We start from the raw sequence: 27,677 nt of genomic DNA on the forward strand, positions 1-27,677 counted from the left end.
AATGGGTGAAGTTCTGCAATGTGACCAAGACCGCACACCACACACTAACAGATATGCACAAACAAACAGAGTCCCAACTGTGAGTGTGAACATGAGAAGTCTCGCAAAATCTCAGTCAAACGTAACAAAAAACATGGCGGACGGGGTGAAGATGAAATGGCGATAATAGTGTTTGTAGCCTACTGCTTTTCGGATGATGTAGTCATTATTTGTGATGACAAAATCGCTTTGATACGATTTGATATCGACGCGGCCCCGACGTTTTTCTGTACAGATTCGCTCACTTAAAACACCTCACACCACTAGAAAATCTGATTAGATAATCTGTAGACCATCAAGATAATCGGGACTTTACCTAGGATTGACAGAAGGGACAAATATTATCTTGTGGGTGCCTGTAATGTGTAATATCACTCAACTGAAAACTCCAGTGAGTTTGTGTGAATGTACATATGCTTCATGTTGACAGTGAATTCAGATGGACAGGCTTCAATGGTTATAGAATGGACAAGCTCTCTTCACTGCCACCTCTATCACAGATGCAGTTGCTGTAATACCGTGCCACTTTCACTAGGTGGCGCAAAGATGTTTGACTTTTACTGGTGATTACACCCTTACTATGCCTGTGTACATGTCTATCGTGCACTTTTCTTCTAGACCGCACTAATAGGAAGCGCCCCCCCTGCCTGATGTATGAATACCATCAGATTTGTGATTTAGGCTACTTCATGCATTATGCAACCCTGTCCTGTTAACACATAGGCTATTGCCTATGCTGATATGCTTAAAAAGTGTCTTGTACAGCTATATAGTATACTAATGACCATGTAAAGACAATATATGCCTTTAATTGTGATATCTTTTTCCTGGTACTTGTCAAAAAAAAAAGAGAGAACCTCAGCAATGATTTCAGTTGAAGCATGTAAGAATTTTCGGGGGTCCTGGCAGGTCGAGCATGATCTTCTAACTATTACATATTATGAAGGTGAAACAGTTGTTTATGAAAATAACTGCTGTAGTTAAAACACATCAAGGTATTTTAACACTATCAAATATAATCTTTGTGTTGTAAGGATCTCATAGTTATTTGATACCCAAATTGACAGCTGCCGCTCAAATCTCTACCCTGACACCAATTGTAGATTTTGGTCTGGTTTTGTTGCCCAAATATTCAGGAATTAAATGTATTTTACAACAACAACAAAAAAAAAAAAAAAAAAAAAAAAAAGCAGCAACAACCAAAAATAACAATGTATATATATACATCACTATATATATTGTAACACTATAATGTTAAGCACATTTAATTATAAACGAACAAATAAAAATATATAAATATAATATGAATAAATATAATAGGCTTTATAATAAATAAACAGTACAGGAAAACATACTAAAAGTAGGCTACCACAAAACAAAATTACAATATTGTTATTATAATATATATTATAGAAAATGCAATTGTGAAAATAAATTAACTTTTTTCATGCTTTAGTTTAGGTAATATTAAACAGAAAAACGACTTGGCATTTCATCACTTTAACTTGTAATTGTGTTGCCCCTGGCATAAATTGATTTTTGTTCTCCCTTATACACTCCTCATATATGTATATTTGTTTTCATGTGAGTTGTTTATGTTTGTAGACATTTTTCAAATTAGAAATTTTAAAACAAAAGGCCAATTGGATGGAAACAGGCTTAAAGGGTAACTAAACACTAAACCAACTTTTTTTAGTTAATGATCTGTAAGAATGGAGCTTCATAAATGCTGTTCATTGATCCGAGTACTTTTTTTAACATTTGAGTATAAAGTGTTTTAATTTTCAAATATATGGTGTAAAAACGTCTGAGTGCTGCCCTCTTCAGGTTAAACGGAATATCCTGAAGTAGGGGTACTCTCTGACGTAGGGTACTCTGTGACGCTGCGAGCTCACCACGCCCCTGGCTGCCCCTGGTATAAAAGCATCTGCTTCCGTCAAAACCAGAGCGAGTCAGGAGTTGGAAATTGGAATTACGAGTATTGAAAACGATCAGGATAGCGAATTTTAGCATCTAGTTAGCACAGCATTTATATAGTTATTTAGATTATTTCATGTAGCCTAGGTAGTTATTTAGCATAGTTGTTAGTGTTGTTAGAAGCATAGTTAGTTAGTAGCATAGTATTGCATCAGTTAGGATAGTGTAGATTTTTAGCAGTAGCTTTATCTGTGTTTAGTACAGTGGTTAGGATGGGTCAGGGGATCTCTGGATAATCCGTAATTCGTTTGTAATTATAAAACGAAAATACCGTTTTTCTGTTTTTTGTTTCAAAACGAGAAACCAAATAACCGTTTTTGGTGTCAGAATCAAAAAACGAAAAACCAATTAAAAACGGGCCGTTTTTCGTTTTTGGCGTTCATTTTATCGTTATTCCTTTTTGAACAAAGAATGAAGAGAGTCTTTGAACTTCAGTTAATTCGTTTTTCGTTTATAAACCAAAAACGGCGGTCACGTGGTGGATAATCCGTAATTCGTTTTTCTGTTTCAAAACGAAAAACCAAATAACCGTTTTTGGTGTCAGAATCAAAAAACGAAAAACCAATTAGAAACGGTCCGTTTTTCGTTTTTGGCGTTCATTTTATCGTTATTCCTTTTTGAACAAAGAATGAACGAAAAACGGAAGTCACGTGGTCTGTTCCTTTTTTGGAAGCGAAAGTAGGCTAACCCTTTCAAAATAAAAGTAACTATAGTTAGCGGGGTGATTGTAGACTAAAACTGAACTAATATAACGTTTTTTAGGACAACTAAAGTAGCACTGGGTGTGAAAAAAAACACTTTAATTAACTGAAATAAAAATTAAAACTAATAAAATAATAACTGGCTGTTAGGGAGAATTAAACATTTGTAAGACCATTGGTGACCTGTAACTTCAGATTAAGACAAGTGAACTCGTTTTATATGTAGCTTAGGATAGCAGGTATAGCCTATTTATTTATAAGTTTCTATTATTTAATTCACATTTTAGTTTTGTAACATATTTATAGCCCTTCTTGCTATGTGGAAGCTCAACCAGCAGGTCCCCCTTCTGTGCACCGACTCTTTCTGTGGCGACAACAGGCAACAAGGGTTTGACCTTTTGACTTGTGTTTTTATCAAAGAGAAGGCAAGCACTGCTACCAACAGAAGCTAATCATTGAGTTTGAAGGGTGTGCAGAAATTCACCTGCCTTCCAGCTCCTCTTTCTATGGCACTAAAGCTGCTAAAAACTCTCAGCATCCACCATACTGTTACCCCTTTCTGTGTCAAAAAACAAAACTCTTCCAAAACAAATCTATAAAGTTGTATACTTTTTATTTTCCTTTGCATTTTTCTCCAGTGTAATATACTTATTATGTTAGTAAAGAAGATTAAATATTTTTTTATAGCAGAATCTATATTAGTTCTCATTAGTTATGTAGACCTTGTGTGTGAAACCTAGCCTTACTCAGTCAAAAATTATCTCTAGCTCTGGGACTTTCAGATCTTTTAGTGCTTTTTTAGGTTTAATTCTGTTTGATGAACCACCAGGGAAAGGCAGTGCTCTGTACTCTTGGTACTTGTGTAAAGTAAAATAAAAGTGAAGTTAAATCATTTAGTTTTTCTCCCTGGTACTCGTGTCAGGGCCTCCCAGAGTTTCCCCAATACCTGGAGGAACAATACCTGTGCACTGTGTGCAGGGTTTAAGGACTGATGATAGTAGCAAGACTGGCCCCATGCAGTCACCTACCATCACTCTCTCTTCAAATATATGCTGGACTGGCAGGACAAAGCAGCACACCACTCCTTCCTCCGGCACCATAAAAGGGCCTTGTTGTCACTTTCAAATATTTACATCATGGTTTATGGTAAGCCACATCTTTGAATTGTGGCACTACTTTTGTGGAATTGGATGATGTCAACTTATGTCTTTAAATACAAATGTACATCATAATGTACAACGGTACAGTGAAGCAGGGCTTTGCATTGCAACTCTTTCACTTGCATATATGCCCTTAAATGATTTACAAGCATAGTGGGTGAGGGAAGACTAAAACCTACTGTAAATGTTATAATGTTAATGTTATATTATACTTTTATACATTTATAGTTCCTCCTCCAGGTTGTGGTTATAGCCTCTGCAGTGGACAGATGTAGATTTAGCCAGAGCCAGGTGCCAATACAGCCTCCTCCTGAGAGCAACACATTCCCCTTGTAGTGTTTTACATAGATAATAAATAATGTTCACCAATCTTTTTTATATAAAGTGTGGTGTTGGTTGTGCATGTGGCAAAATGGTCTTACAAATGTTTAATTCTCCCTAACAGCCAGAGTTATTATTTTATTAGTTTTCATTTTTATTTCAGTTAACTAAAGTGTTTTTTTTTCACACCCAGTGCTAGCCTACTTTAGTTGACCTAAAAAACGTTATATTAGTTCAGTAGTCTACAATCACCTCGCTAACTATAGCTAGTTACTTTTATTTTGAAAGGGTTAGCCTACTTTTGCTTCCAAAAAAGGAATAGACCACGTGACTTCCGTTTTTCGTTCATTCTTTGTTCAAAAAGGAATAACGATAAAATGAACGCCAAAAACGAAAAACGGACCGTTTCTAATTGGTTTTTCGTTTTTTGATTCTGACACCAAAAACCGTTATTTGGTTTTTCGTTTTGAAACAGAAAAACGAATTACGGATTATCCACCACGTGACCTCCGTTTTTGGTTTATAAACGAAAAACGAATTGACTGAAGTTCAAAGACTCTCTTCATTCTTTGTTCAAAAAGGAATAACGATAAAATGATCGCCAAAAACGAAAAACGGCCCGTTTTTAATTGGTTTTTCGTTTTTTGATTCTGACACCAAAAACGGTTATTTGGTTTTTCGTTTTGAAACAAAAAACAGAAAAACGGTATTTTCGTTTTATAATTACAAACGAATTACGGATTATCCAGAGATCCCCTGACCAGGATGGTACGTAGGTGTAGTGTTGCCGGTTGTCACAGCACTGCTGGACTGCATAACTTTCCACCAGACTTGGAAATTAGGCGCCAGTGTTTACATGCACTTGTGTACCAAACGCTGCTCTTCCTGCATGGACTCCACAACCGCCGGCGCGTTTTGCTGGATATTTTTTTTCACATAGCGGCAAAATATGCTTAACGTAGGTCAATAGTAACTAGAAAAAAAAGTTTGAGACAAACTTTAAGTTGGCTTGTGAAAGTTTGGACCAGAAAGTTTGAAGAAGTTTAAAGTAGTTTGAAGTTTAAAGTAGTTTGAAGTTTAAAGTTTAAAGTAGTTTAGAGTTTTAAATAGTTTAAAGTAGATTAAAGTTTAAGGTAGTTTACAGTTTAAAATAGTTTAAATTAGTTTGAAGTTTAAATTAAAGTGATTTGAAGTTTGAATTAGTTTAAAGTTTAAAATAGTTTAAAGTATAGTTTGAAGTTTAAATTAAAGTGATTTGAAGTTTGAAGTAGTTTAAAGTTTAAAATAGTTTGAAGTTTAAATTAGTTTGAAGTTTAAAATAGTTTAAAGTATAGTTTGAAGTAGTTTAAAGTTACTAGGGTGTTTCTAGAGGGTTGCTAAGGTGTTCTGAGTGGTTGCTAGGCGGTTGCTAGGGTATTTTGGGTGGTTGCTAGGGTGTTCTGAGTGGTTGCTAGGGAATTTTGGGTGGTTGCTAGGGTGTTATTGATGGTTGCTATGGAGTTGCTAGGGAGTTCTGAGGTATTTTGGGTGGTTGCTAGGGTGTTGCTAGGGAGTTCTAAGGTATTTTGGGTGGTTGCTAGGGTGTTGCTAGGGAGTTCTAAGGTATTTTGGGTGGTTGCTAGGGAGTTCTAAGGTATTTTGGGTGGTTGCTAGGGTGTTGCTAGGGAGTTCTGAGGTATTTTGGGTGGTTGCTAGGGTGTTGCTAGGGAGTTCTAAGGTGTTTTGGGTGGTTGCTATGGTGTTGCTAGGGAGTTCTAAGGTATTTTGGGTGGTTGCTATGGTGTTGCTAGGGAGTTCTAAGGTGTTTTGGGTGGTTGCTATGGTGTTGCTAGGGAGTTCTAAGGTATTTTGGGTGGTTGCTAGGGTGTTGCTAGGGTGTTCTAAGGTGTTTTGGGTGGTTGCTGGGGTGTTGCTAGGGAGTTCTAAGGTATTTTGGGTGGTTGCTAGGGTGTTGCTAGGGAGTTCTGAGGTATTTTGGGTGGTTGCTAGGGTGTTATGGGTGGTTACTATGGTGTTGCTAGGGAGTTCTAAGGTATTTTGGGTGGTTGCTAGGGTGTTGCTAGGGAGTTCTAAGGTATTTTGGGTGGTTGCTAGGATGTTGCTGGGTAGTTCTGAGGTATTGTGGGTGGTTGCTAGGGTGTTGCTAGGGAGTTCTGAGGTATTTTGGGTGGTTGCTAGGGTGTTATGGGTGGTTACTATGGTGTTGCTAGGGAGTTCTAAGGTATTTTAGGCAGTTTCTAGGGTGTTATGGGTGGTTGCTATGGTGTTGCTAGGGTGTTCTAACACACACACACACATTAAAGAGTTTTTGAGTTTAGCGTTTAGTGAATGCATGAGTTTAAAGTAGTTTATAAGTTTATATGAGTTTAAGAGTTCAGAGTTTAATGTATATTAGCATCGGTTAGGGCTGAGGATAGGCACTCGGCCTGCGGCCTCGTGCCTACGAGTGAGTTGTAGTTTGAAGTTTAAATTAGTTAAAAGTTTAAATTAGTTTGAAGTGGATAGATAGATGAGTTTATGAGTTTACATGAGTCTAAGAGTTCAGAGTTTAGTGTATATTAGCATCCTGGAGTTAGGGCTAAGGTGAGGCACAAGGCCCATAAAAAGTTTAAATTAGTTTGAAGTTTAAATTAGTTTGAAGTTTAAAATAGTTTGAGGTGGATAGATAGATGAGTTTAATGAGTTTAAATGAGTCTCAATGGCTCATATAGTGTATAGAATGGCAGTTTGATTTAGTCTAGGCTTTCAAGGGATTTTGATTTGAATTTTTGGCAGTTGGGGAGTTTGAAAATCTGAACATTCCACCATGTTAAGTGAATGGGAGTTTTTCCAAGTTTGATCGTCATTTATAGGAAAACCGTAAGTCCGATCAGTCTGAAAAGATATAGCAACTAACTTCAGAACAGTTTGAGTATTTGAGCCGAGTTTGGAGTATGTAGAGTTAAAGCTCTAGGACGAGATAGAGTCAACAGTTTTTAGTAAGAAGAATAATAATAATATTAAGTTTAAGTACAATATCAGTAAGTTGGCTTTTCCAAGCCAACTTAATAATCCACTCAGATACTGGACCCATTCTCTCTTGCGCGGCTGCTTCGCGGATGGCGATCGCGATGCGGGAGTTAATGCGATGTTAGCGGCTCGAATTGATATGGTTTAGCTCTGTGTCCACATACAATTCGTCCACTTCAGGGGAAGGTGGGTGAGAAAAGTCCTCGACTTTAAATGACCGCTCTGTTGCAAAGCTACTTGCGTCACTCCAGTCACTCTCCATCTTAGCGAGTCTGACAGCAGCTGTCAATCACTGCGGGTCTGTCAATCACCCGCTCAGCCCCGCCCTCGGTTCGTCCGTTGGGCTCTGCCCACTTTTCCAGCATTTTTCAAATATTGCCAGTGGGTGGAGTCAGGCTCTGACCAGGGGTTTAGTTACCCTTTAAGAACGCAAAAAAAAAAAGAAAAAAAAAAAAGAAAAAAAAAAGATTGAGTCACAATTACGCATGCGTTGACTGATAACGTCCTCTAGGTGTCAGTACAAGCAAACGCTTGTTATTCTGCAACTGTGGCAAAAAAATATATAATTATAATATGGCAGCAAATAATTGCAGACAAAAATAGCATAAAGAAATCATTAGGTATCAAAAGAGAAAGAAAGAAAAAAGAAAGAAAGAAAAGACCGGAAGGCTGTCATATAAGGTGAAGGTCGCTGCATTGGAAGGTTAGACAGGGCGAATATGTCAGCTGGGCAGAAAACCCTGTTTGAAGGGGCAGCGCGTGTGTCTCCCTGAAGACTGACGTGTCCTCAAAACAGAGTTGAAATGGAGTGAGGTTTGGGCCAGAGGCTTTTGCTGTCTCTCTCTCTCTCTCTGTCTGTCTGTCTGTCTGCACACATACACACACTTGCATCTGCATCACTAGCAGCCACCATCTGGCATCTGGACGCGGGGACGAACAGGTCAGCGGGTCTTTACTTTGCGACGGGTGACCAGCCCATCTCTCTCTGCTGCACTGCAAGGTCAACATGCAAAAAGCACACGACAGCATTTTGCGTTTATTGTGCATTTATATTCGCTAGAAACTAGGCTACTGTATGGATTGAAAACATATAGTACAGATGTACGATTTATTTAAAGGGATAGTTCACCCAAAAAGGAAAATAATCTATTGTTCATGTCACACCTGATGTCATTTGGGAAAACAAATTAAGTTATTTTTTAATGAAATCTGAGATCTTTATGTCCTTCCATTGATAGCTACGCAACTGACACTTTGACGCTTCAAAAAGTTCATAAAGAGATCATAAAACTAGCCTAATCCATGAATCAAGCAGTTTAGTCGAAATTTTCTGAAGAGACTCAATCACATATGATGACCAGGTTGAATTTAGGCTTTTAATCACATATTAACACTGCAAAAAAAAAAAAGATATGTTCAATAGGTTGACAACATAGGTTGGTTACATTGCTTTAACTTGCCATTTTTTTAAAATAAGAATTCAATTGAAGAATTACATTTTATGCAAGATTCAACTCATTTTCAACTCAAGTCAGTTTAATGTAATTTAAATTGAAATGACTGAAACATAAGTGGATTGTACTTAAAAATTTAAGGTAGCAACTATATTTTACAGTGTAGCTTCTGATGTTCATTCATGTTTATTTAGTGCTATAACTAGTAATAAAGAAAAAAACAGATCGGTTCACGTGCCACTTAGCGCTACAGCGATATGTCAAAACGGTATTGAAAGCTCAGACTTAGTTTAATATCAGAAGTAATCTGTCTTCTTCAGTGTCCTCATGGCTCCGCAATGTTCTTCCACTGCTTGAGAAGATTTTTTCGTTTATGTAATTAATTATTCTTTCTGAAGAAAATGTAAGGCCATTTTCACATGCAAAAACCTACGACAATGTGTGTGCTGCTAAAGTGTTCTAAGTCATTTTAGATGTGTTGCTGTGTTTGCTACGTTTTTTGAGTGGTTTTAGGCTTGTTGTAAAGTGGTTGCGAGTAAAATGGCTTATAATACAATGCAGACTTCTGGGAATGCATTTGAGTCCAATGATCAATCAATCATTCATTAAAACAAATGAACTGATTCATTGAACTGAATCAGAAATGCCAACTTATATCAAGCATGGGCAAAACATTTTTGACAATAAATAAAAAATGAATAAAAATAGACCAAGGCTAGATTAAGGCCAGAGCAAAAATATCACTGAAATAATATAATTCAGATCCCTTGCCTGCTGTGCTCGAGTCTCATAACACACGACACAGGAGCAGCGCTAGTTCAAATCTGAATCGTGACGAGAATCTTAATTACTTGGCATTTGTCTGCAGCAGATATTAAACTGTATATGATTATATCTTCCTTCTCACACTAGAAACTCCATTATGGAGTCTGAAGGACATTTTTAAGCTGTAGGACATTGTAAATAAAACGAATAACGGATTTAGCTGCTTAAGTTTAAAAAAAAAAAAAAAAAAGGGAAAAAAAATATTAGGCGTTAACAGATAGCTTTGTCGTTTTTGGTCCATTCCCGTTTGTAATGGCCACATAATCACAATCCAATCAATCCTGATGGATAACTTTAAAATGCCTACATTCTCCACCATAAATATCCAGTTTCATGCAAAAATATGTCACATTATAGATGTAAAATGGGTGTGCCATGTCTGTAGTATGTTCCTTTCCAAATGGACTGATCTCACAGACAAAAGCGTGTATTTAGGTCACTCGGACAGTTTTGACTTCAAACTCTTCGTATTTCTGGTCTGGGGAGTGTAGCAGAAACGCAGTAAGTCAGAACTGGGCTTTTTATTGCTGCGCTGTCAAGCTCAGAGAGCCCCAGTGCCAAGAATCAGCACTTTTCCAGGGCCGTTTCATTTCTCTGCCTCGTCCTCCCTCTCTTTTCCTCTCAGGAGAGATGGTAGGGGGCTGTTGGAGCCTCATTAACTCGCCTGATTTGATTTTTTGCAGCCCTCGGAGGAGCGCGATAGTCGCTTGCTGTGAGAACCGACTGCATGTGTCGCGGCAAAACTCGCAAGTGCCGCGGAGCTGCTTGAGAAACTTTCGGGATAAGACTAATGTTGGTTTCACAAGGCTGAAACCCAACTTTCCATGTCATTACAGGTAAACGGTGCAATCTTAATTCCTATTCGCCCCATGCAAATAAAAGTTTAACCGCAGCGGGTCTTTGAACCAAAGCTGACTGACAGGAAACGAGTCTTTACTATAATCTTTCCCCTCAGCAACATGTGCTTCACCGATGAAAGCTGGAAAAGAAAAAGAACCACATTCCTCATTCTCTTTCCACACCCTGACTTGTTTAACCCTTGACAAGAAACTCTTGCGCTCTTGGGGAGATTTGGAAGGTGTTTGTGTGATGTGCGTATAGAGCTGGTTGAAGGTTCACATCTGATGAGGGTTTACGTTCACCTCTGGACTGAAATATGCAGCTGTCTGTCTCAGCTAGGCGGCCGCCACTAGAATGCTTAGGATATGTTTACATAACAACAATGTACTTAAAACGGAAACGTTTTTTCCTTAGATAAATGATCCCCGTTTAAACGGATCCACGAAAACGACTAAAAACGCTGTATTCTGCTGCCAGGCTAGTAGATGGCGATGTCACTTTGTGAAGAAACACTACGCGCTTATAGACTGAATATGTAATACGCAAGGCGCATTACACCGTTTTCACAAATTTGCGTTTTTATTGTTTACACATAGGTGTTAACGGTATCGTTTTCAAAAACTTGCACTTCAAAACCCTTTTTCAAAAGTTTGCGTTTAGTTGAAAACGGTGTCGTGTAAACCACCGCCCCTTAGATTTCAATTTAAACATTATTCTTTTAAAGATAGATAATCGGATTGTCTGACAACACATTTTTTTTGTTATTCTGCCAAAAGCATTTCATGGAATTGCAACTATTCCTATTTTTTTTTTAACTAACTGTTTTTGCACACAATTCTTGTAAAAACTGTGTTTACATAGACTTTTCAATGAATTTTTTAGATTGTTGTAGATCAAATAGAAATACAAAGACAAATGTAGTAACATTTTATTCATAAAAAAAAAATAAAAAAAATAAAAACTCATAATGACAGAACAGAACTCATACTCATTGATAAAAAATGGACAGTGAGTAATTTAAGTCTAACTACAATGTAACAACATGTTTTTGCTTGACTAAAAAGAACTGGTTCACGAAAGTGATTCATTCAGAGTCAGATTTCATTGGTTGTACTGTGACATTTTTTGTTATTCTGCCAAAAGCTTTAATGGAATTGTAAGGAATCTAACTATTCCGGTTCCATTAACAAATACAAATGATAATTTCTCTAATAAATATTTTTAAATCATTTCTTAGAAAAAAGAGTTCACATTGACTTTTAGTATCTTGTTGTAGTCTATAAATTTAGATCAAATAAAAGTTTATTTTTATGAAATATATATGACAAAACTCATAATGACATATGTCATTAAAAAACAGAGAATAATTAGAGGGGCCGTTTACACGACACCGCTTTCAACTAAATAACTTTTAAGGCGTTTTTCCGTTCATTTACACGACAATGGCGTTTTTTGGGCCTGAAACCGCAAAGTTTTGAAAAAGTGCACGTTTTTGAAACCCACACCATTATCATCTCAAACGACAAAAACGCGAATTTGCGAGAACAGTGACGTCATGCGCATGTGTGTATACGGGTTCAGTCTGTAGGCATGGACTCGGAGTGTTTCTTTACAAAATCACGTCGCCAACTACTGGCCTGGCACGAATAATACAGCGATTTTAGTCATTTTCGTGGATTCGTGTGAACGTGATCGTTTTGACAAAGCTGTCCTCTTTACGCGCAAAGGAATTATTATTTTTTAAACACCATTTTTAGTACATCGTTGTCATGTAAATGAACCCTAAGTTTAAGAAGCCATAAATCCAACATACAGTAACAGCCAAGTTGTAAACTGCTTATTTTGATTCATTAAAAAGATTTCACAATTCTCAAAATCGGCAAAATTAGTTGAAGTGGGAGTCGAATGACGCTGTTCCGCTGTCTTTTTCACACAGTAGATTTAGAAGCAGTGTCGCGTCACCGCTGAATAGCAGTGCAGAACACTCTGTCAGTGTATTTTAGTATGAGTAAACACCATTATTAAGAGTTTGCTCAGTATAAACAGCCTTGCCAAAACCTGGACATAACACAATTCTTTGCTAGTCAGGACTTTATACGTTCTGTGGAAAAAGCTGCTGTCAGTTCAATTTGTGCAAAGAGCCGTGTAGCTGCTCCAGGGGTTGTCAGTTCAGCCGGTACCCAGAAGACCCCTCTCTGTCCTGGGGAACACAGCCCTCTGATCTGTGTGTGGTGGGTTTTGTTCTTTCCCTGCTTTGATTCTGAAGAAAAGAAACGGGTATTTAATTTGAATACTCTTAACAGCGAGGAACATATACAGCAGTGTGAGGGGAAGTAGGGAGGAGAGAGAGAACTTTGAAAGGAAATATTTTGCATATGATTATGCTATACCCTCATTCTGAAAGTGGTTACAAAGTGTTCAAATATTGTTGTTAACCCTGTCCAACGCAACCAAAACTCCTTCGGAGAGTTGAAATTCAAGTAATAGAAACCCAAAAATGACAAACTCGTGCAAAGCATACAATGCATAATTCCGCTGTCATCTGCTTTCTGCTCTGATCACAACTTTTCCTATGCGCTGGCAGGTTTGTGTGTGTGTGTACATATGATATGTGTGTGTGTGTGTGTGTGTGTGTGTGTGTGTGTGTGTGTGTGTGTGTGTGTGTGTGTGATTGGAGCAGAATTGCCGTGAGCAAATCTCTACCTCTCGCTTTACACACACACACACACACGTGTTGAAGGAAAGAGAGCAGAACGGTGACATTTTGTAAGGCTGAAATCATTGTCACACTAAAGCATTCTGTCACTTTATGTCACACCAACACAGAAAGAGAGCTAGACTGCAGAGAATAAATAGTTTTTCACAGGTGGACATTTACAAGGTTAGCCAGAACAAAAGAATCAGAAATAAACTGTCACGGTACTTCGTTCGACGTGCCACTGAAATTCACAAACATAATGACAAATATTCACTTTAACAGTTTTTGTTTGCTCATTGTTTGTCAATCAACGTGGTTTGCAAACAAGACAATACATGTTCTAAGTATTTTTACTGTATTTTGTAAATTGTGGTGAGAAGTCGAACACACAAAATTCTAAAAATGCGTTTTAACAATCTTTGTCCTTTGTTCGGCATCTCACCACAATTTGCTTGGTTCATTGGTGCCAGCTCAGTTCACTAACAAAAAGCTAAATATCTTATCTAACATTTGTTTGTACCTTGTTTGAATCGTCCCAGAATTTGCCAAATAAAATGATCTTCGTTTCGAAATCAATTAAAATGTCATATATCCACTAAAAAGACATTGTTTAAAACATTTAGCAAATTCTTACCACTATTCTCACCACTATATTTATGTTTGTTTGTGCTTCTTCTCGACTTCTCAACAATATTTGCAAAAAAAACATTAAATATCTGTTTTGACAATATGTTTGTGCAATATTAGTACATAAGTTACAGTAACAGACTGTTAACATAATTTCCTTTAGTTAAACATATTTAGTTTGCTCCATACTTAACTTGCCAATACAATTTGCAAACAAAACGCTGAATATCAGCTATAAAACAATTGTTTATACTTTTTAGACTTTTTACTACTATTTGCTAAATAAATGCTGAGAATCTGCTTTAACGTTTCTTTGTACTTTGCTTGAATTCTCAACAGAATTTGCCAAAAACACTATCCACTTTGTGTAATTTATTTAAAAAAACAAACAAATATTTTCATAGTTTACACAGTAAGATTATCTTACACAGTGAGAACTACTGAATAATTTGAATAGTACCGAAAGCATAAAATCATGGATAAATAATATTGTGTTTGTGTGAGGGGTCTAATGTGGTCTTTGTGTCTGGTAGAGGAGGCATGCCTTGTTTACCTGAGGGAAATACGATGAAACACTAACCCAGACACACTATACAGTATGCAGCTGATGGCAGTGCTACTGTCAAAACACTCACACACTCCCAGACTCTACCCCTTTAACCTCCCCTCTCCACATGCATCACGCACACACACACGTTTGTGGGGTCTTAACCTGCCTCCATCAGCACACATTATGCACGGCATGTGTGTTTCGAACCCTGACAGATAAAGGGGAACGGGGCCGCCGCACGACACCTCTGTACACGTATACAATAATAAATGCAGATCGGATTGACTTTTCCTCCGAATACATTCACAAACAATATAACACATTTTGGACCTTCAAGCATCCCTTTGTGAAACAAAATTGTAGCTAATGCCAACAGATATTAATTTTCCTTTTGCAGTTGTGGGGACAAGTTGAACATTGTACGAACAAATGTTGTTTGAGTGGGTATTTAACGTTTCGTTTGGGAACTGGGTTGACAAGTGAAACAAAATGGCTATTTAGTTTGTTTGCAGATTGTTGTGACAAGATGAACAATGTTTAACTGTATATTTGGTGTTCTGTTTCCAAATTGTGAGGACAAGTCAAACTAAGTACAAACAAACATCGTTACTGTGGATATTAAGGGTTTTGTTTGCAAGTTGTGGTGAGAAGTCAAATCAAGTTCAGAACGAACAAACACTGTTAAAGCAAAGTTTAAAGTTAAATTGCGGTAACTGAACAAAATGCAAATAAACATTGTTAAAGTAAGTTAGTAAGACGAAGTACAAAACAATGGTCAAAGCAGATATTTGGCTTTGTCTGCAACCCATGGTGACAACTTGGATGAAGCACAAACATTGTTTAACAACGTTTGGTTGTACGTCCAAGCACAAATTGCAAAGTAGATATTTAGCATTTTGTTTGTGACTGGTGACAAATCGGATTAAGTATACTTAGAGTTTGTTTGCACATTGCGGCAATTGAACAAAATGCAAACAAACATTGTTAAAGCAAGTCAGACAACTTACAAAACTTATTTAGCGATTTGTGTGCAACCCGTGGAGACAATCGGATGAACAAACATTGTTATAGTGGATATTAAGGATTTTGTTCGCAAATTGTGGTGAGAAGTCAAAACAAAAATTGTTAAAGCAGATATTTAGCGTTTTGTTTGTTACTTGTGGTGACAAGTCGGCTGAAGTACAAACATTGTTTTAGTGGTTATTTAGGGTTTGTTCGCAAACCGCGGTAACTGAACAACGTACAAACAAAAAGCGAGTCATGACGAAGCCCGCAAAATGGCCAAGGCAAATATTTAGCATTTTGTTTGCAACCTGTGGTGACGTCAGAAAAAGCACAAACAAACATTGTTATCGTGGATATTTAGAGTTTTGTTTGCAAATTGTGGTAACTGAGCAAAGTACAAACAATCTTTGTTACACCAAGTCAGATGAAGTACAAAAAAATGGTCAAAGCAGATATTTAGCGCTTTGTTTTCAACCACTGGTGACAAACAAACATTGTTATAGTGTTGTTATGCTTAGGGTGTTGTTTGCAAATTACTGTTACACTGTTAAAGCAGATTTGTAACGTTTTTTGTTGTACTGTAAATGATGGTAAAAAGTACAAAGTGTAGTTTAAGTGCTTTGTTGGTAAACTCAGGTGACAATTCAAACAAAGTGAAAATAAACAATGTAATAGTAGATATTAAGCATATGTTGTATAGCGGTGACGATGTGAAAAAAAGTACAAACAGACATTGTTAAAGAAGATTTTTAAAGTTTTTTGTTGCAAATTATGTGAAAGGGTACAAACAAATAAAACCAGAGTATATATTATTAAGCGTTTCGTTGGTAAATTGTGTTGACGATTTGAACAAAGTACAAGTATACATTGTTGCAGTGGATGTTCAGTGCTTGTGACAGTACCAGGAATAATACATCCTGTCAAGTGAACTGGAGTGTACTGGTAGTACTGCAGTCAGTAACACTGTAACTCCTGAAGTCCATCGATTTCCAGAGTCAGTCAAGCGAGAGCAACACCAGGTGAACACACGCACACACACACACACACACGCACGCACACACACACACGGTTTTGATGTTGTCTTTCTCTCACGCTCCATCGAGCAGCATCTGTAATTGTTTGAAACAGAGAAAACATGAAAGGTTTTCATATAGTAAGTTTAGCTTTCTTTCTGTTTTTCTTGACCCAAGTATTGCAAAACCCAAGTATTGCGAAACACAAGTGGTGGGAGTATCAGCTGAGATGTCTGGAAACGTACCCAGAAAATGAAACCGTCATAAAACCAGTGTCATATGATATGTCCATATCATTTGACTGAAACCTTTAAAGTGCCCCATAAGATATATTGGTGGTTGTTGAGGAGATTCCCTCTTGCCAAGAAAAGCGCTGTATAAATGTAAGAAATTATTACCGTGTCCGAAATCGCTCACTTTCTCGAGTATGTACTTATTTTGAACAAGTAATTACTTCACGACTTCGCTAAAAAAGTATGTTCTGTAGAGTATGAATGTGTGAATGTAATCTGGACGTACTACATTCTCAATGCTTTCATAATCATGTGACCAACCAGCGTCAGTTGTGTCGCTTCACTGCCATTCATAAATCCTCTCCCGTGGCCTCATGGGATAGTAAAGAGTCCATCGTATGCACACTTCAGAATCTCACCGGAAGATGTGTACTCTTGAGTACTGCGAGTACTCACAAAATGAGTACTGTGAATTCGGAGATACTTCTTTTGTCACATACTGGTTTTCGCCTACTATATAGTAGGGAAGTTCGGGATTTCGAATGCAGCAAATATCCTCCTACTTATTTAATTCTGACATAATATTCGACCACAACTGTTTCTCGTTCTTTTCGTTCAAACTGTTCTTTTACCTCTGTAAAATTAAGTATTGGCAACTACTAGGTAACAATGTTGATAACAACTAGTGGTCGACCAAAATAGTTTTTTTGATGGCCGATGCTGATATAAAGCCGATATATAATATATATATATATATATATATATACACACACACACATATATATGATGAATCTTGACATTGTCATCCTGGAATATAGCCATGGCCATAACTAATGAAGATGGAGAATGCTCAGTCGCTGCTCATCCGACCACTAACTGCACATCATTTCAAGGTCATGTCATCGCTAAATTGGACTAATTTGGACTAATTTGGACAGTCACCCTAAAAGAGTGTTGTTTTAATAAGGGGAATTTAAGGCTTTGTGTCAGGGAAAAAAAATTTGTGTGTAATAATGACTCCAATCTTGTATCCCTGGCCCTGTTTTGATGTAAAAATGGATTGGAGTGGAATCGATTCCTATTGTTAGAGTCGGGAGTTGAAGTCGACTGAAAAACCTGGAACCGAACACCCCTACAACTGGTTGGAAAAATGCTATTTTTTATGACAAAACTTTGTCAAAAAATAAATAAATGCTTGTGTCAATCAAAACTTATGACTACACTAGAAGTATTAATAATGAATGACATACACTCGTTGGATGACATGCGATAATGGTTCAACAGTACTTCAACATTTTGACATAACTGGGTGAATTTGACTGCAGAAAGCATTAAAATTCATAACGCGGATCATGTAAAAAAAACTGAAAAGCATTTCGTCATGGTGTATCATTGCAACACGCACTCACACACACAGAGGCAGACAGACACACACAGTGTGGTACAGTAGGTGTCCTGGGGCTGATGTGTCTAGGTACGAGCATTGACCTTTATTGTGCAGATGAGGGGAAATATTCGATTATCACTGACCTGATTCTGTTACTCACTCGTATCACCTGGAATTAACATCATGCGGAAAGCAAACACACACAGCAACAAACACGACACACTAACCTTTTCACAAATACAAGCCTTTTAAAAGAAAAATGGATTTATCACAAACACCCAGTGGTCAATGTCACACTACTACTATACTACAGTAATTTTTTTTATGGTTTTAGTTAGTTAACGCTAATAACCCTAGTGGCACCAGATGGAATTACAATAAATGCAGAATTTTTTTTTCTGTATTGCTTATAATTGCACATTGAATTGAGAACTCACTTTTTAATGCAGCATAATAGGAGTCTGTTTGCTGTCACGTCACATCTAGATGTTGAGTTTAACATCACATCCGATGTTGACTGAAGCCTTCAACACGACGAAGCCAAGCAGTTAATGAATCTGTCCGAGAGCTGGCATCGTGTCTGAACTCGACTACAGAGAAAGAGAGTCAGTCGAGAGCCAGGGGGACAAAAAGAGAGTAGATTCGTCAGAGTGATTTGATTTGATATGGCTGGGCCACGCGCTCGTCTAATTGCAGGGAAGTTGATCTGACAAATGGATCTGGTTGGTGTTATCATGCTGTACATGTGCCTTGAGGGTGAAAGACACACTCTGTACAGCTCCATTGATACTAATGACGCAAACACACTCAGCCACTTTAGATTAGTAGCGGTTCCTTAATTTACCCTTTCTTTCTGACCCCGCCTTCAAAAAACAAAACATTAGTGACTGATCGTACCTTGAGATTATGTGAATTTTTATTTAAAGAAATAACCTTTTTTTAAGCCAGAGTTATTTTAGTTTCATTGATTATTTTTCTGTTTTCAATTTAATTACAGTTGTAGCTTTAGTAATTTTGTCATTTTATTTGTTATTTTTAAAATATATCTATAGTTTTTATTCGTCTTTATGTATTTGTTTTAGTTTTTTTTTAGCTTATTTTAGTATTTCAAGCTAAACTACAATGTTAAAAAAGTTGCCTTGGCAACTAGCTGAAATAATAGAAATAATTCATACTTTATCTTAATGCAGTTAACATTTATTTCTACTGAGCCCCGTACTTGACATGCAGGAGAAAAAAAAAACATGTATATCGAAGCCATGAATTAACAACTTAGTTGCGACTTACTAATACGTCAGCGTGTTTTACTAATTCATTCCCTCCTTTTAAGTAAATTGTGTGCACGATATAATCATTTGTTCCCTCGTTTTACTAAATCATGGCCTCGTAATAATTTGATCCCTTGTTTTAGTTATATCAAAACGAGAGAATGAATTTATAAGTCGTGGGAGCAAATTCTTAATTCATGGCTACGATTTACTAAAACGAGAGAACGAAATCTTAATTCGTGGCCACGATATATAATAATTTTTTTATGGTTATAGTTAACAATAATAAACCATCACTTCTGGGCAACTTTAAGCCAACTGTGTGGTCGCTTCGCATTGGTTTCCTTCGTGTAGACCAAAAAGCTGCGCTTGAACACACCAAAAGGACTAAAGGCGACTGTCTACTATAGCATGTCAGGAAAAAACTGTCTTGGTGTGTCTTCGGCCCTTAAGTTCAGCTTGGGATATACATGTTCACAACATACATGTGTTGTGAAGCTCGCGCGAGAAATGGCGGTGCTCTGTGCTTCCGCGTTCCTTCTCGTGCAAACTTCACAACGCACTTACGTTAATGTCAAGCTCAACTGCGCTTAGTCTAACTATTGGCCAGAAGCAGTGGTTAATAGTATTTTTCTTTCACACACCTATCATTTTGCTTCAGAAGACATTGATTCAACCACTGGGGTCTTATGGATTACCATCGCGTTCGCTGTGTGTGGTTTTAAAAGCGGCTAATGCATGCATTATATGGACTCAAAGGGACACAAAAACATCTTTGTGTTTATCTGAAGAAAGAAAGTAATATGCAGTACACCAGGGATGGCATGAGAGTGAATTTTTATTGCTGGGTGAACTATCTCTTTAAGAACTTTCTTATCAGGCTCATAGTAGTACTCCTAACACCCAAAGGATGCAGATTAAACAGCATAAATGAGTAGATAGTGGAGCTAGACTCATTTAAAAAGCCCGATCCAAACCTCATGGGTGTTATACGGTAGAAATGCATTGGTGTAGCTTCCTTGTATGGATGCTAAACCAGTTCAGTAACCCAAAAAAATCACCCCAATTGAGCTGTGGGATCCTTTTCTACAAGTACACACAAACACACAATGCTGTTTTGATATCCTTAAGCAAAGCCCATGAGAATAGCAAAACCTGCTGGCATTCATCTTGCCAATCAAATGCATGTTGTTTGTGAAGCTGTGGTGTAGTATGTGCTGTGTATCTGCAAAGAGTGTAAACTACAAGGTGAAATATCTATTCCGGGAGCATCTACGACTCGGTGGAGGTTAACTCAGAGGTCGCGGCGGCTTTCAGTTCTCCATTAGGAGAGAATACAGCTTTGGTGAAAAGCAAGGCCACTCAAAGAACTCGTTTTGATGTGGACGGCTCCAGACTGGACTCCTACTTAATAAAACACAGTCTGCTGGTCTTTCAAGACCACTCATTTGATCCTGATGGAAAATAAAGGGGTTTCTCTTTCTGATCTGTCAAAAGCGGTTCTCCTCAATTCTACCTTTTGTTTAAACCCACCACCATTTACACACTTCACAGATCACGACAAACTCATACAAACACTCTTTGCTGTTATTTGTGCGTTTTCAATCTTAAATTATTCAAATCGTTTACACCATAGTCACCATAGAATCATTCAATACGTTAAAGCGCTGCGGAGATAAAGCCTAATATAGCATAGATATCATTTGGCATGCTCTTCGTCTAATTCGTTTGCGCATTATTCGAGAACGGCTGGGTTTATCAAAAAGCTTTTGATACATTTTTTTGCCAAAATGATCTGAGGAGTTTCCCAAAAAAAAAATTTGTCGGGAAAATGTTCCATTGCAATCGAAACGTCTTGAGCCAAGGTATCAGAGGGAACATTTTGTTTCTAGCCCATACGGTTCAAAAGTTATTCATTATGTTGGACAGTTGGTGGCGCTACACTGTAAAAAAAATATTTTCATGATTTGTTATCACAACTTTTTTTCTTTTGTCCAATCTCCTTCTTTGTATTAACTCAAATTGTTTATTTCAATGAACTCAACATTTTAAGGCAACCAGGTAACTTACTTTTTTAAGTTAAACAAACAATATTTTTTTTACAGTGTAGGGATTCAGTTAGAGACTAACTCAAATTTACTATGGTCAATGTTTGGACTGACCTCTATCGGTGTACCAAATTAACAACTTTTTACCATACGGTTCTATTGGCTGCCATGGATTTCCAGAGCGGAAGAAGAAGCGGAATAATAATCATACGAATCTTGTCATCATGACCCCTTCAATATTGGCATGTAGTATGCAAAAAATGTAAATGTTTTCTCAAGTGTTATGTGCTTTCTGTAGTGTGTACCTAAATATTGATGTCAGGTGAATCTGAGTTAATTGTGTTGTTCTGGGAGATTGTTTAATCCTCTGCTGATGTTCTAGAAGTGAAGCGCGGGTCCATTGATCGTCCTCCAGGGCAAGAGGGGTCACAATCTTCTGGCTGCGCGATCGATGTCATCCGTTTCAAAGGCGATGGAACTCGATAAAGGTTTTCTTCTAAATCCCGAATCTGCTGCCCTCCATCAACAAGTACTGATAAACAGATGGAATTAGAAGAGGGATTTGCAAGGTCAAAATCGGACGGAAGTTTTGAAAACACTTTATGGTGCGATGATTTCACACACACATATTGGTTTGCATCTGTCACCTTGACACAATGTCGCAACCAGACGCGATGTGAAAAGTTTCCAAACACAAACCAGTCGTAGTTTATACACATAAACATATATACATAAATGTTGTATTATTATTTAATATTTTATGTGATTTTTAATGTATAAAACACAGCACGTTTACATTTCAAAAGTAATAAGACCTAAATAAAATTATTGACACATACACAAATGCGATATGGTTTGTATTTGGATACTTATACACTAAAAATATGACTAAATATTAAATTTTATATATATATATATATATATATATATATATATATATATATATATATATATATATATACACACACACTACGAGTGGTTAGTCAAAATTTTCAATAAATGTAATCTTTATATTTATTATTTTTAAAAAATTATCATATTTTTAATGTATAATATACCTTTAAAATACAGTATGTTTACATTTCAAAACGAATTATATCACCTAGAAAATAAACATGAACAATAAACATGCACAGATAAACAATGTGTGAGTAAACGAACGTACAGTGTGTGCTCGATCGTCTATAACATACTGTATGTTTGATTGACACATCCTCTGACTTTTGTCCATGTCTTTTGTTGTGTGTGTGTTTCCTTGAGCCTGTGTGATTTCTAAAAGAAAGAGGGGAAAAAGAAACATGTACATTAGGTTGAGTTTGTTTGCACAGGTGTCGTTGAGTTTTGTTTGGTGACTCACGTGTTTGTGCAAACGAAACAGGTGTGCTCACTGCTCACAATGGGAATGTGGCCGTCCATTGGAAGTTTGACAAAAGGAGAGCGCGGAAAATGGCGTTAAAGCAGCGAGAACGTTTATCTTAGCAAAGAAATCCCATTTTGAGCCACTTTCATTCATCTGCAGTGTCCAAATAAGAAAGTCTGTAATAAACTACAGGGGCGTAAAGGTAACGATTCCAATAATGCTGAAATTGCTGCATTTTATTCGACGACAGTAATTGCTATGAGAAAAGTAAATCAAGTCAGTCCACACATACGCGCTCTAACATCCAATTATTTCCCCTCTCGGAAGAGCACTCCAGTTTCCATTTCTCTAATTGCCAGGCTTGTGTTGTTCTGCGCAGTGTTGCATTCTGGGAGCTGTTAGGAGACAGGTGAAAGACCCTCTGAGGGGTTCGATGAACCGCACGGCACGGCAAATCAGAGAAACTTCCAGAAAGCCGAACACACAAAGCAGAGGGGTCAAGGACAGGTGACCTGAACAGCATGATGATGATGATGATGATGATGATGGGCGGCAGAGAGAGAGAGAGAGAGAGAAAGCATTTTTAATGGTGGGGAAGATACTTTCAAACTGCTACTCTTAATTTAAAGTATGCTAATAAAAAAAATAGTAAACTATACTACATTGATGCAGGTTAAGATGGCAATATGAGATCATATTATATACTGTATGTGACCCTGGACCACAAAGCCAGTCACATGGGTACAATTGTGCTGCATTCACTCACAAAAATACGTTTTATATGTACAGTTGGAAATTGACAAAATATATTTATGGAACATGATCTTTACTTAATATCCTAATGATTTTGGCATAAAAGAAAAATCAATAATTTTGACCCATACAAAGTATTGTTGGCTATTGTCACAAATATACCCGTGCGACGTGATCCAACGTCACATATTTACTATCTTCATAGAATATTAGGTGTATATTATCACTTCAATACAAAGAAAATTGGTATAAAACAATGAGGATCCAACATGAATTGTTGTTTACATACAACTAATAAAAAAAATAAAACATTAAATAAAACAATAAAATATTAAAAATAATAAAATGAAAAAGAGTAATGACCATCAGTATTCAAATTTTTTTTTATTTTTTTTTATTAAACAATTCTTTTGAATTGTAATAACAGTTCACAATATTACGTTTTTTTTTTTTTTTTAAATAACATTTTTGTCTTTTAGGCATGAATTCATTAGGTTTAAAATTAGTACAACAAATTAATATATAATATTGTTATTAAATAATATATAATATTAGTTCATATATTGTTTTAATGAGAAATTGTTCAGCAATTGTTTTATACCAAAATGCAGAATGTTTTTTAAAACTATATATATATACTATACTATATATATATCCTTTCAGACACAATTAGAACAACAAATATAACTTTAACCAATATAATTGAAATTAGTAACCATATTTTTTTCATATATACTGACCAGATGTTTTTTGTAGAGGTCATAACTGTATTCTGCATCATTGTTCCCCAACAGGGACACTATCGGAGCTGAACAGGTGAAATTGGATAGAGAGATGTCCCTCTCCTCTAAAAGAGCATTCACTTCCTCACCCTCTCCTAACATCAGCTCATCACATCATTAATGTGTCATTATTCCTCCCTATGAGTCCAACAAGGCCTCATTTTCAAAATCACACAAGTATGAAACATCATTCGTTTTACCTCCAGGCTCTTTGATGACCTCGCCAAATATAGACGTGACCTCTTCCTTACTGTGTCCATTTGGAGCGTCTGGGGACGGACGTCCCTGCAGCACTCGATGTGTTTGCGTGTGTTCATTCCTCAGGCTTCTCCTCACTGTCCTGTCTATAGAAATAACTCTGTTATGTTCCTCGTCACCGAACACACTCCAAACTCCCAGCGACAGCCCACCCTTCCTGCATCGAAGCCGTCCCAACAGCTAACATCAGGAAAAACTGCGCTGTCGACACAAAAATACTGAAAAGATGCCCTTCAAAACCAAGAGTGGCAACGTATCTGAAACAACATCTCCACAATCCTCAATCTATGGCAGGACCATGTTGCAATGATGGTATCCGATGGTAAAACCATGGTACTTTGATCAATACAAGGAACTGAATTTCATATACTGTGGTATTTACATGGTATACTCCAAAATACTTTAAAAAATACCATGGTATACGCCCAAAAAGACCTAAAAAGCAGTATCATATAGGCAAATATCCAATGATTTTTTAAAAAGCTATCTATATATATATATATATATATATATATATACTGTATATATATTTATTAGGGCTGGGTGAATTAACACGTTAATCTTTGTGATTACCGTAATTTGAGATGGTTAAACCGTTAATAAAAAAATAACGCAATTGACGCAGCACTTTTTTTGCCTCGTTTTAATGACTTCCTGTTGCGGCTGCTATTGTGAGTGTGCCGAAGCAAGTCAACCTGTCCTGATGGAGAAGGACAAGGATGGAGTTTTAGGAGGAATGTTTGACTTTAAAAAGATGGCGCGTCATGTTTCATGTTTTATTGACAAAATAAAGATGCTGTGTACAATTAGCAAAGATGAATTCAAATACCATAGAAGCTGGATGCACTGAATTTTCGGCCGCCGAAAATCATCGGCTTTTCATTCGGTTTTTGGCCGAAAGAGAAAAAAGGGCGAAAATATAAGCCGAAAATATGCCGCCCCGCCCCTCCGTGTTCGCCGATCAGGTTCACGAGCGGGTCTTTTCCCGGGTGGGAGTGTGTGTGTGTGTCGGCGCGCTGCGCTCTCTGCTCAATGTTCCACTCTGCATGTGTTTGCGCTGTCGTTCACGGCCCAAACGCTCCAATCATGTACCGATCACGCACTGGAAAAGCAAAGTCCGCTCAAATAAAGTGAAATTGATCAGTAGTAGACTTCTATTTGCAAGAGCCCTACTGAGCTGGTAGTCATGCTGGGCAACAATGGTAAAATCACCTGCTCTGATCACATGCTCTGGTAATATCTTTGTAGGACTATACTTTATTTTGATAATTAGTCAAATAAATAAATCTGTTAAATCTGATTATGTTGCAAGGAACTGAATGAAGAATAATATATTGATATATTGATGTTTAATATTATTTTAATACAGGGCTATTTTCTGTTCCTTATTTTGTGTGTTGTTTAATTTAATTAGTTGATTCTACGTTTAAATATTGATGATTACAAGCTTGGGGGAAATGCAATTAATTACAGCAAATTGTGCAATTAATTAGTAAAAATTTTTTATTGATTCCCAGCCCTAATATATATATATTTTATGGTGTATATATATATTGCTAACAAAAAGCTGCTAAGAAGTGCCACGCTACCATGATTTTTGGAAATGTACCATGTTTTTTTTGGATTAGGACTATAGTAGCATAATTTATACCATAAATGCCCCATTTTATCAGCCATTTAATATAATCAGTCATCAATTTTACTTGTAACATCAGAATGTTTATAATATTCTATGTTGTTTTTTGTAAAATGTACCTTAAGAGTACCGTGGTCTAAGATCTAATATTACTATCTGATACCACCAATGTACCACATTATTCATCATGTAAAATACAGTATGTCAAAAATGTGGTAGATTTGATCATTAGTACTGTTTTTTAGACCATGTTTTGTATTCTTTGGGTAATATGGTAATCATTCAGTTCCATATATTGTATGTATCAAAGCAACATCAATGTATTTTTTGTAAGAGAAAACAGTTGCATTAGGTAGTTTGCATTGGTTACCAATTATACGACCAAATGAAACCAAGAACAAAGAGTGTTTATGTAGAATCATTTGAAACACACTTTAAAGAGGAATCTGACCTGAAAGCCAGTGTTTTTGTTTTGTTTTATCTGCTGTCTGATGTTATTCCTTTTATTGTGTCTGCAAACGTGCAGGGCTTTACATCTATTTGCACACATTCCGTTATTTTTTTGACCCAAAAACAAAGCAAATATCAAAAGATCAAATACAAGTGAGAGTTGATCTGCAGGGCATGTACACATCATTAACACGCTTGCACCTGAGCCTGACCTTCAAGGTTAAAAACACGCACACACACACACACGCGCACACACACACACACGCGCACACACACACACACACACACACACAGCACAGGTATAGGGAGGTTTATGGGTCACGTCCCTGAATGTTACAGAAACACACACACACCTGTCTGTTTCAGTGTGTCAGTGGTTCAGCAGGTGTCACATGATGTCAAACAGTATGTAGCTGATCCAGGGAGATCAAACCCGCAGGTCATCCTCACAGAAAAGAAACACACCCCGAGGTGATGTCATCCGTGAAATGCAGGAGCTAACAAACAGAACAAAGACAAAGTGTGTGACTGGATTTTAACTATTAAATAGAACGATAATAAGATTGAAATTTGTGCTTTATATAGTCCACTGCATGACTTAAACATAATAACAATACATTCACATTCAATATTTTACATTTCTATTATTTATATAATAAGCATAAAATAGTGAATAATATTAATTAATACATTTCTAATATTAATTATATGAATTTATATATATATATATATATATAAGTTATTCATAAATAATTATACCGTACAAACATATAATAATGATATATTAAATTAAGTTATGATTAATATCAATATAATTAAATGAATACATTAATATTATATTTTGTATAATATAATAATATAAACATAACATTATATTTAATAAATATTATCATTAATATATAATTTTATTAAAAATGTACTATAAATATATATTTATACATCAATAATTATTGTAAAGTGAATATATGAATACATTAATATAAAAAATACTATATATAGTTTCATTATATTGAGAAATGACAATAGTCATTATGGTATAATCGTATTAATAACACTTATTAAATAATAATTATTAATTAAGCAATAGAATCTATTATATATATATATATATATATATTTTTTTTTTTTTTTGTTATATATATATATATATAGCTTTTTAAATCGGTTTTAAAATAAGTAAATAAACATTTTTTGGATGTACAATATCTTGAAATATCATTTCAAAATAAGGCAGAAAACATGTTAGCCTTTCTGCTGCAACACAATTAAACACCTTTCTGCAC

At 36.4% G+C, this 27,677-nt stretch overlaps 1 long non-coding RNA gene across 1 annotated transcript; it reads right to left on the reverse strand.

Annotated features, from left to right (window-relative positions):
- Positions 1 to 11,092: 11,092 nt before the first annotated feature.
- Positions 11,093 to 26,887, reverse strand: LOC306988089. Its single transcript, XR_013795319.1, has 6 exons — positions 26,748 to 26,887; positions 24,251 to 24,394; positions 21,461 to 21,687; positions 18,277 to 18,429; positions 16,109 to 16,315; positions 11,093 to 12,586 (listed from the first exon to the last, which is right to left on the reverse strand). It is a non-coding gene; the product is annotated as an uncharacterized lncRNA (long non-coding RNA).
- Between the last annotated feature and the right edge of the window lie 790 nt (positions 26,888 to 27,677).

Source organism: Phoxinus phoxinus (genome assembly GCF_949152265.1).
Source record: "Phoxinus phoxinus genome assembly, chromosome: 20".
Classification (NCBI taxonomy): domain Eukaryota; kingdom Metazoa; phylum Chordata; class Actinopteri; order Cypriniformes; family Leuciscidae; genus Phoxinus; species Phoxinus phoxinus.